Genomic DNA, 7,481 nt, shown 5'->3' on the forward strand with positions numbered 1-7,481 from the left:
GCGGCCATGGCTCATGGGCCCAGCCGCTCCGCGGCATGTGGGATCTTCCCAGACCGGGGCACGAACACGTGTCCCCTGCATCGGCAGGCGGACTCTCAACCATTGCGCCACCAGGGAAGCCCTGCGCTTATTTTTTTTTTTATCTGCCCAGAACATGCTTCTCCCGCTCTTCTCATCTTAATGATGAGGTCTTACCTGACCACTCTATCCAAAGTAAGTCATCCTCCTCAGTCCCATTCGTATCACTCTGTTGACTTCCTGCACAGCACTAATCAGAGGCTGCAACTTTCTTATTTACTGGTTACTGATGGTCTGTTTACCTACACTAGAATGTAAGCCCCATGAAGGCAGGGGATCTAATTTGTCTTATGCTCCATCCCTAGATCTTATGTGCCTGGCACAGAAGTCTAATAGCCTATGACATCTTCTTGATTTAGAAAAATAACGATTGTGATTCAAACAATAAGTGCACAGATGACTATCTGGATTTCATGCAGAATTGACATAAAATGGAATTTAGGGTATTCTGAAAGCCACGAGCGCTAACCTTTTAGTTTGAGATTTTAGAATTCATTTTTGTTAATTCTGCACGATGGCCACTAGAGGGAGACATAGCCAAATACTACACTCAAGTTCTAAGGGTTTTTTTTTTTTCCCATAGAATTTTGGAAGTCCTGCAGCCCAACCCTCCTTTCAGCTTCCCTGAAAGATGTCCATCCATCCAACTTCTTTTAAAACAAACCAAAAAAGTTATAATGGGGAATTCACTACCCCGTGGGACAGACTACACTACAGCTAAGCACCAACTCATTTAGAAAGTCCTCGTTCTGGGGTTCCCTGGTGGCGCAGTGGTTGATAGTCCGCCTGCCGATGCAGGGGACACAGGTTCGTGCCCCGGTTCGGGAAGATCCCACATGCCGCGGAGCGGCTGGGCCCGTGAGCCGTGGCCGCTGAGCCTGCGTGTCCGGAGCCTGTGCTCCGCAACGGGAGAGGCCACAACAGTGAGAGGCCCGCGTACCACAAAAAAACAAACAAACAAAAGGGTAGATCTCATATTGTGTTCTTACCACAAAAAAGACAGGGAGCACAAGGAAACTTTTGGAGGTGATGGCTATGTTTATTACCTTGATCGTGATGATGGTTTCATGGGTGTATGCGTAGGTCCAAACTTACCAAATTACATACATTAAAGTTGTGCAGTTTTTTTGTATATCAATTACTCCTCAATAAAGCTGTTAATTAAAAAAAATAAAAGAATGAAACAAGTGATATCACTACAGACCCTGAAGACATCAAAAGGATGAGGGAATACTAAAAACAAACAAAACAAAAAACTCTGACCACCTAAATGTGACAACTTAAATGAAGAACTAATTCCTTGAGGAACACAAACTGCAATAACTTACCAATATCAACTAGTTCATCTGAATGGCCCTATAACTATTAGGGAGATTGAATTCAAAATTTTATAACTCCCAAAAAAGAAATCTCCAGGCCTAGATGGCTTCACTGGAGAATTCTCCCAAACAATTACATAAGAGTTAACACCAACTCTACAGAATCTCTTCCAGAAAATAGAAGAGGACATTTCCTAATTCATTTTATGGACCTAGTGTTACCCTGATACCAAAACCAGACAAAGAAAGTGCAAAAAAGAAAACTACAGACCAATGTCTCTCATGACCTTAGATGCAAAAATCCTCAACAAAATACTAACAAATCCGACCCAACAATATACAAAAAAGAATTAAATACTATGACCAAGTGGAATTTATTCCAGGTATTCAAGACTTGTTCAACATTTTAAAAACAATCAACGTGGAGTTCCCTGGTGGCGCAGTGGTTGAGAATCCGCCTGCCGATGCAGAGGACACGGGTTCGTGCCCCGGTCCGGGAAGATCCCACATGCCGCGGAGCGGCTGGGCCCGTGAGCCATGGCCGCTGAGCCTGCGCCTCCGGAGCCTGTGCTCCGCAACGGGAGAGGCCACAACAGTGAGAGGCCCGCGTACCACTAAAAAAAAAAAAAAAAAAAAAAACAATCAACGTAAACCACCTATCAACAAGCTAAAGAATAAAAATTACATGATCAGATTAATTGATGCAGAAAAAATCCATTTGACAAAATTCAGTACCCATTTATGATAAAAATAGGAATAGAGGGGAAATGCCTCAACTTTTTAAGAGCATCTGCAAAAAACCCAGAACTAACATTATTGTTCATGGTAAAAGAATGAGTGCTTTCCCCGTAAGATCAGGAAAAAAGCAAGATGTCCCTTCCCACCTCTCATATTCAGCGTAGTGCTAGATGTTTGCAAATAATGGTTTGTCTTATGTTGATGTATCTTGGAAGTGATTAAACACTTATTGTTGAGATCAAACACTCATAAGTTGTCCAATACAGAGGAGCTGCAGGTGGTGGGTTAAAGTGGCCAAGGAGGAAGAACCTTCCACAAAGCCCACCTCTCCCCGCCGTTTGTCTGTTCCAAAGGAATATGTCTGGAATGCAAAGTGTACATGTAACACCAGGAAACCCACAGGTCCCAAGAGGCCCACGCAGGTGTCCAAACAAGTGAAGAGAGGCTACTATGACTTCCCACCCCAGGAGGTTATTGCAGCCAGGATTGTGACCACACAAATATCTGGCCCCTCTAAAAGTAAACTTTATTATTTTCTAGGTTTACTATTTCCTTAATGATGTGATTCGTAATGTATTTGTAAGGTGAAATATTCTAGACACCTCAAATCATTTTTTAAACCAAGTTAGATTCAAATAAGATTCAAAAATTAATATATAATCCCCTTGGTTCTTACCAGCTAGGCAGTCCTGCACAGAATGCACTGCTGAAGAGATGTAGCAGGTCACCTGGTCCTTCCTTAAAATTTCTGTGCCTCGGTTTCCTCACCTGTAAAGTCGTGATCATAATAATTCTTATCTGGTAGGGATGTGGAAGGGATGAAAGGAGATAATTCAGGTGAAGCATTTAGAACAGTGCTTGCATCTGGTAGGCCTCCTGAAGAGAAGTGCTCCTAGCCTTCTCCCCACAGTTACTGGGGAGTCGGTCTTTTGGAAGGGCACCGGAGAAACTGCTTTCTATGAATCTCATTCTGTATCCAGAAGTGATTAATCAACACTGTAGTTGCTCATCACCATTAACTGAAGGCTGATGAAAGGAGATAGCATTAAAAAAGGGAGCCCGAGATCACTCACTGGCTGCCTGCAACTGCATCCATTGATGTTTTATTTGGCCTGATTTTCTTCACCTGCCTGGCCCCCTAAGGCATTTGAGTTGGTGATGTCTGATGTTTTGCTAATCTACATTATAGAATTCCCCACCACTTAGGCAAAACAGCCATGGTTGAATGGCTGAGAGAGAGCAGTCCTGTCAGAGGTAAGGGAATAAAGGAAAGATTTTAGCATTTGCCATCACTTTAGATAAGTCACTTATTTAAAGTTTCTCATGTGAAACCTTAACACTAAGTGGAGGAGGGGCTGAGGGTGGATTTAAAGGATTTTCAAGGGTACTTTGGGTTATCTGCTGTGAGGATTTCTTCTGTTTGCCCTCCTGGTCCTCTCTCCACCTTCCTCACCATGCTCTGTGCCCAGGACTGCATCACCAGGTTGTGTTGCCCTCTGGCTTCCAGTTGAGTTCAGCCAAAGGTTGGGGGTAGGGGTGGGGGACAACAGCAGAGATGGAGGGGCAGGAGAGCAAGGTTGGGGTGTCTCTGCTCCTCTCAGGTGACCGTGTCCATACAGCTCTGTCTCTGGGTTCCTGCGACTACCCTGCTCCCTCCCACGGCCCCTGCAGGTCTAGGAGTGGAAACAAAGCTTGCTATTACACACGCCTGGTACCTACACAGAGCCGACACCTTGGTAAGTAGTCCCTGTGAAATAATAAGAAATATATATTGGTCTCTGCCCCTGGTTCCTGACACAGAGCTCCTAAAATCCTTGTAAATAAGGGTGCTAGGAAAATCTTTTGCTCTAACAGTCAGTCTTTGATCCCTATTCCTGACCCGGAGCTCCTAAGACATTTGTATTGATAATTTTCTGGGTGATAGGAATATCTTTTGTTCTAATGAGACAAGTCTGGGTGGGCTCCTGCATGGAGGCTGGTCACCAGAAAGACCAAGCCATGATTAGAAGCTAGGAAATTTCAGCCACTCGCTTTCCCCAATTCTCTGGAGAGGGGAGGGGGGCTGGAAGTGGAGTTAATAATCAATCATAGCCAAGGGATGAAGCCTCCATAAAAATCCCCAGAGTACAGGATTCAGAGAGCCTCTGGGTTGGTGAACACATCCATGCGCCAGGAGGGTGGCACACCCCAACTCCACAGGGTCAGAAACTCTTACACAAGATCCTTCCAGATCTTGCCCTATGTATCTCCTCATATGGCTGTTCATTTGTACCCATTAAAATATTCTTTGTGACAAATCAGCAATAGAAAGTAAATTTTTCCTAGGTTCTAAGAGCCACTCTAGCAAATTATTGAACCCAAGGAGAGGGTTATGGGAACCTCCAATCTGTAGCCAAGTCAGACAGAAGTTGTGGGTAACCTGGGACCTACTACTTGGGACTGGCCTCTGAAGTGAGGGGCACTCTTGTGGGACTGAGCCCTTTACCTGTGGAGTCTGCACTAAACTCTAGTTAGTGTAAGGATTGAATTGATAGCAGGACACCCAGCTGGTGTCAGAGAATCAGTCATTGCAGGAAGAACCCACAACCTGGGGTCAGAAATATGTGTGAGAGTAAGGGAAAACACAGTGAGTTTTTCCTAGACATCCTCTTATTAAACTCTCTTCAGACACCCTCCTTTGACAGTTACATCTATTTCCTAACACTATATCTGAATATATCTGTGTATGTTGCACATATATACCTATCTTCACCTTCCTCATCTTTGAATCTAACCCCTGGGTAGAGTATGATTGGACCAAGGGCCAGGGTCAGCAAGGATGGTATTGATAGATAAGTAGATAGGTAAGGATAGATTCGGACCTCAGCCTGAAAACTCTCAAGTGTACAGAAAATACAACTTTTTCTACTTTTCTATAACCCAACTTAATTTCTATTTCAGTCCCCAATCCTCCAGGGTTGCAGAAACATAAGCTAAATCAGTTTAGGGTCCCCCCTGACAATTAAAATACAATTAATAAGTGTAAGAATAGAACTACCCACTAGGAATTTGGGAGCCAAGAGGAGGGACACCTAACACATCATCAAAGGAGGGACAAAGGAGTGCCAGGGAACCTCCTGGAGAGTGTGGTGTCTGAGCTGAGACAAAAGGATGAATGGAGTTAAACAAGCAAACAAAGAAAACCTGAAGGTAGGCACAGGGTCCAGCCCAAGCAAAGGCATGGAAGCAAAAACAGCAAGATGCGTAGGAGACTACAAGCACCTCAGTGTTTTTGGAGTGTAATGTTCAAGACAAGGAGAGGTGACTGATAAAACAGTGACCAGATCTTTTTTTTTTAAACTGAAGTATAGTTTGTTTACATTGTTGTATTAATTTCTGCTGTACAGCAAAGTGATTCAGTTATACATATATATTCTTTTTTTAAAATATTCTTTTCCATTATGGTATATCATAGGATATTGAATATAGTTCTCTGTGCTATACACTACGACTTTGCTGTTTATCTATCTTATATATAATAGGCTACATCTGCTAACCCCAAACTCCCAATCCACCCCTCCCCCAACCCCCTCCCCCTTGACAAGCACAAGTCTGTTCTCTATGTAACGGTGACCAGATCTTGAAGGGTTCTGTTAGATCAGGTTGAAGAGCTTAAACTTTATCTCTTAGATCAGAGGTCCCCAAGTGGGAGGTACACACACCCCAGGGTGTACACAAGAACATTCACTGGAATACAGGAAGAAAGTGTTAGAACTTCTAGCTTATGTTTTAATTTTTTTACTTTTGTGTATGTTTTATAATGTACATAATATTTATATTAGTGCCATAGGACATGTTATATAATAAACAAATAAATATTAGACACACATTGAAGAGTGTGTTCAACGTCAGAATTCAACCAGAATCTGAACTAACTTTGGCTTTGACCAAGTGCTCCTTTGAATGTCATTTCTTTCATCCCTGAGCCTCTGTGTAATCAATGATCCTGTGAAAGCACAGATCACCAGACTATCTAATCAGTGTAACAGCAACAATTGAACAAGGCATTGGTTTGGTTTCATTGTTAGTATTAGAATATTTGTTTTCCAAAATGAGTGAGCTTTCTAGATGCAATTTTGAATAAATTTTCCTTACGTGTTTATAAGTGGAAATTCCCCCTTTTGGGTAAAATATATATAAATGTATATTTATTATTGCCAGAGTAAATTGCTACACTTATTAGTGATCACTGTGAAGCTAGAAATTTTACATATGAAATCAATTTAAAACTTTCAAATTATTAACTAAATAGAGAAATTGACTGGTACTTAATATGAAGATTTAGAAAGAGTGAGGTAGCTGGATAACTTTATGAAGAACCTTATTTTGCTTTTATTGAAATATAGTTGATTTACAATATTATGTTAGTGTACAGCAAACTGAGTCAGTAATACATATGTATGTATATATCTATATTCTTTTTTTAAATTCTTTTCCATTATTACAAGATATTAAATATACTTCCCTGTGCTATACAGTAAATCCTTGTTGTTTATCTATTTTATATATGGTAGTGTGCATCTGTTAATCCCATACTCTCAATTTACCCCTCCCTCCCTTTCCCTTTGGTAACCATAAGTTTGTATTCTGTGTTTGTGAGTCTATTTCTGTTTTGTAAATAAGTTCACTTGTACTATGTTTTATTTATTTATTTATATTTGGCTGCATTGGGTCTTTGTTGCTGTGTGCAGGCTTTTCTCTAGTTGTGGCGAGCGGGGGCTACTCTTTGTTGCGGTGCGTGGTCTTCTCAATGCGGTGGCTTCTCTTGTTGCAAAGCATGGGCTCTAGGCACGCAGGCTTCAGTAGTTGTGGCCTGCGGGCTCTAGAGCCCAGGCTCAGTAGTTGTGGCGCACAGGCCTAGTTGCTCTGCGTCATGTGGGACCTTCCCAGACCAGGGCACGAATCTGTGTCCCCTGCATTGGCAGGCGGACTCTCAACCACTGCGCCATCAGGGAAGTCCCTGTACTATGTTTTAGATTCCACATATAAGTGATATCATATAATATTTTGTCCTTCTCTGTCTTACTTCCCTTAGTATGATAATCTGTGGGTCCATACATATTGCTGCAAATGGCATTATTTCTTTCTTTTTTAATGGCTGAGTAATAGTCCATTTTATATATATATATATATATATATATATCACATCTTCTTTATCCATTCATATGTTGATGGACACTTAGTTTGCTTCCATGTATTGGCTATTGTTACTAATGCCGCTCTGAACTTTGGGATGCATGTATCTTTTTGAATTAGAGCTTTCATCTTTTCTGGTTATATGCCCAGGAGTGGGATTGCTGGATCATA

At 41.8% G+C, this 7,481-nt stretch overlaps 1 long non-coding RNA gene across 2 annotated transcripts in view; it reads right to left on the minus strand.

Annotated features, from left to right (window-relative positions):
- Positions 1–2,827: 2,827 nt before the first annotated feature.
- The window catches only part of LOC114487313 (uncharacterized), a 30,369-nt gene continuing 25,715 nt past the window's right edge, over positions 2,828–7,481 (minus strand). The window contains exon 3 of one of the 2 annotated variants that reach the window (XR_008618904.1): positions 2,828–2,933. This is a non-coding gene — a long non-coding RNA (uncharacterized lncRNA). The remainder of the gene's footprint in view (positions 2,934–7,481) is intronic. The other variant, XR_003682296.1, reaches the window with a different exon arrangement.

The sequence above is a fragment of the Physeter macrocephalus genome, chromosome 12 (genome assembly GCF_002837175.3).
Source record: "Physeter macrocephalus isolate SW-GA chromosome 12, ASM283717v5, whole genome shotgun sequence".
Taxonomy (NCBI): Eukaryota; Metazoa; Chordata; class Mammalia; order Artiodactyla; family Physeteridae; genus Physeter; species Physeter macrocephalus.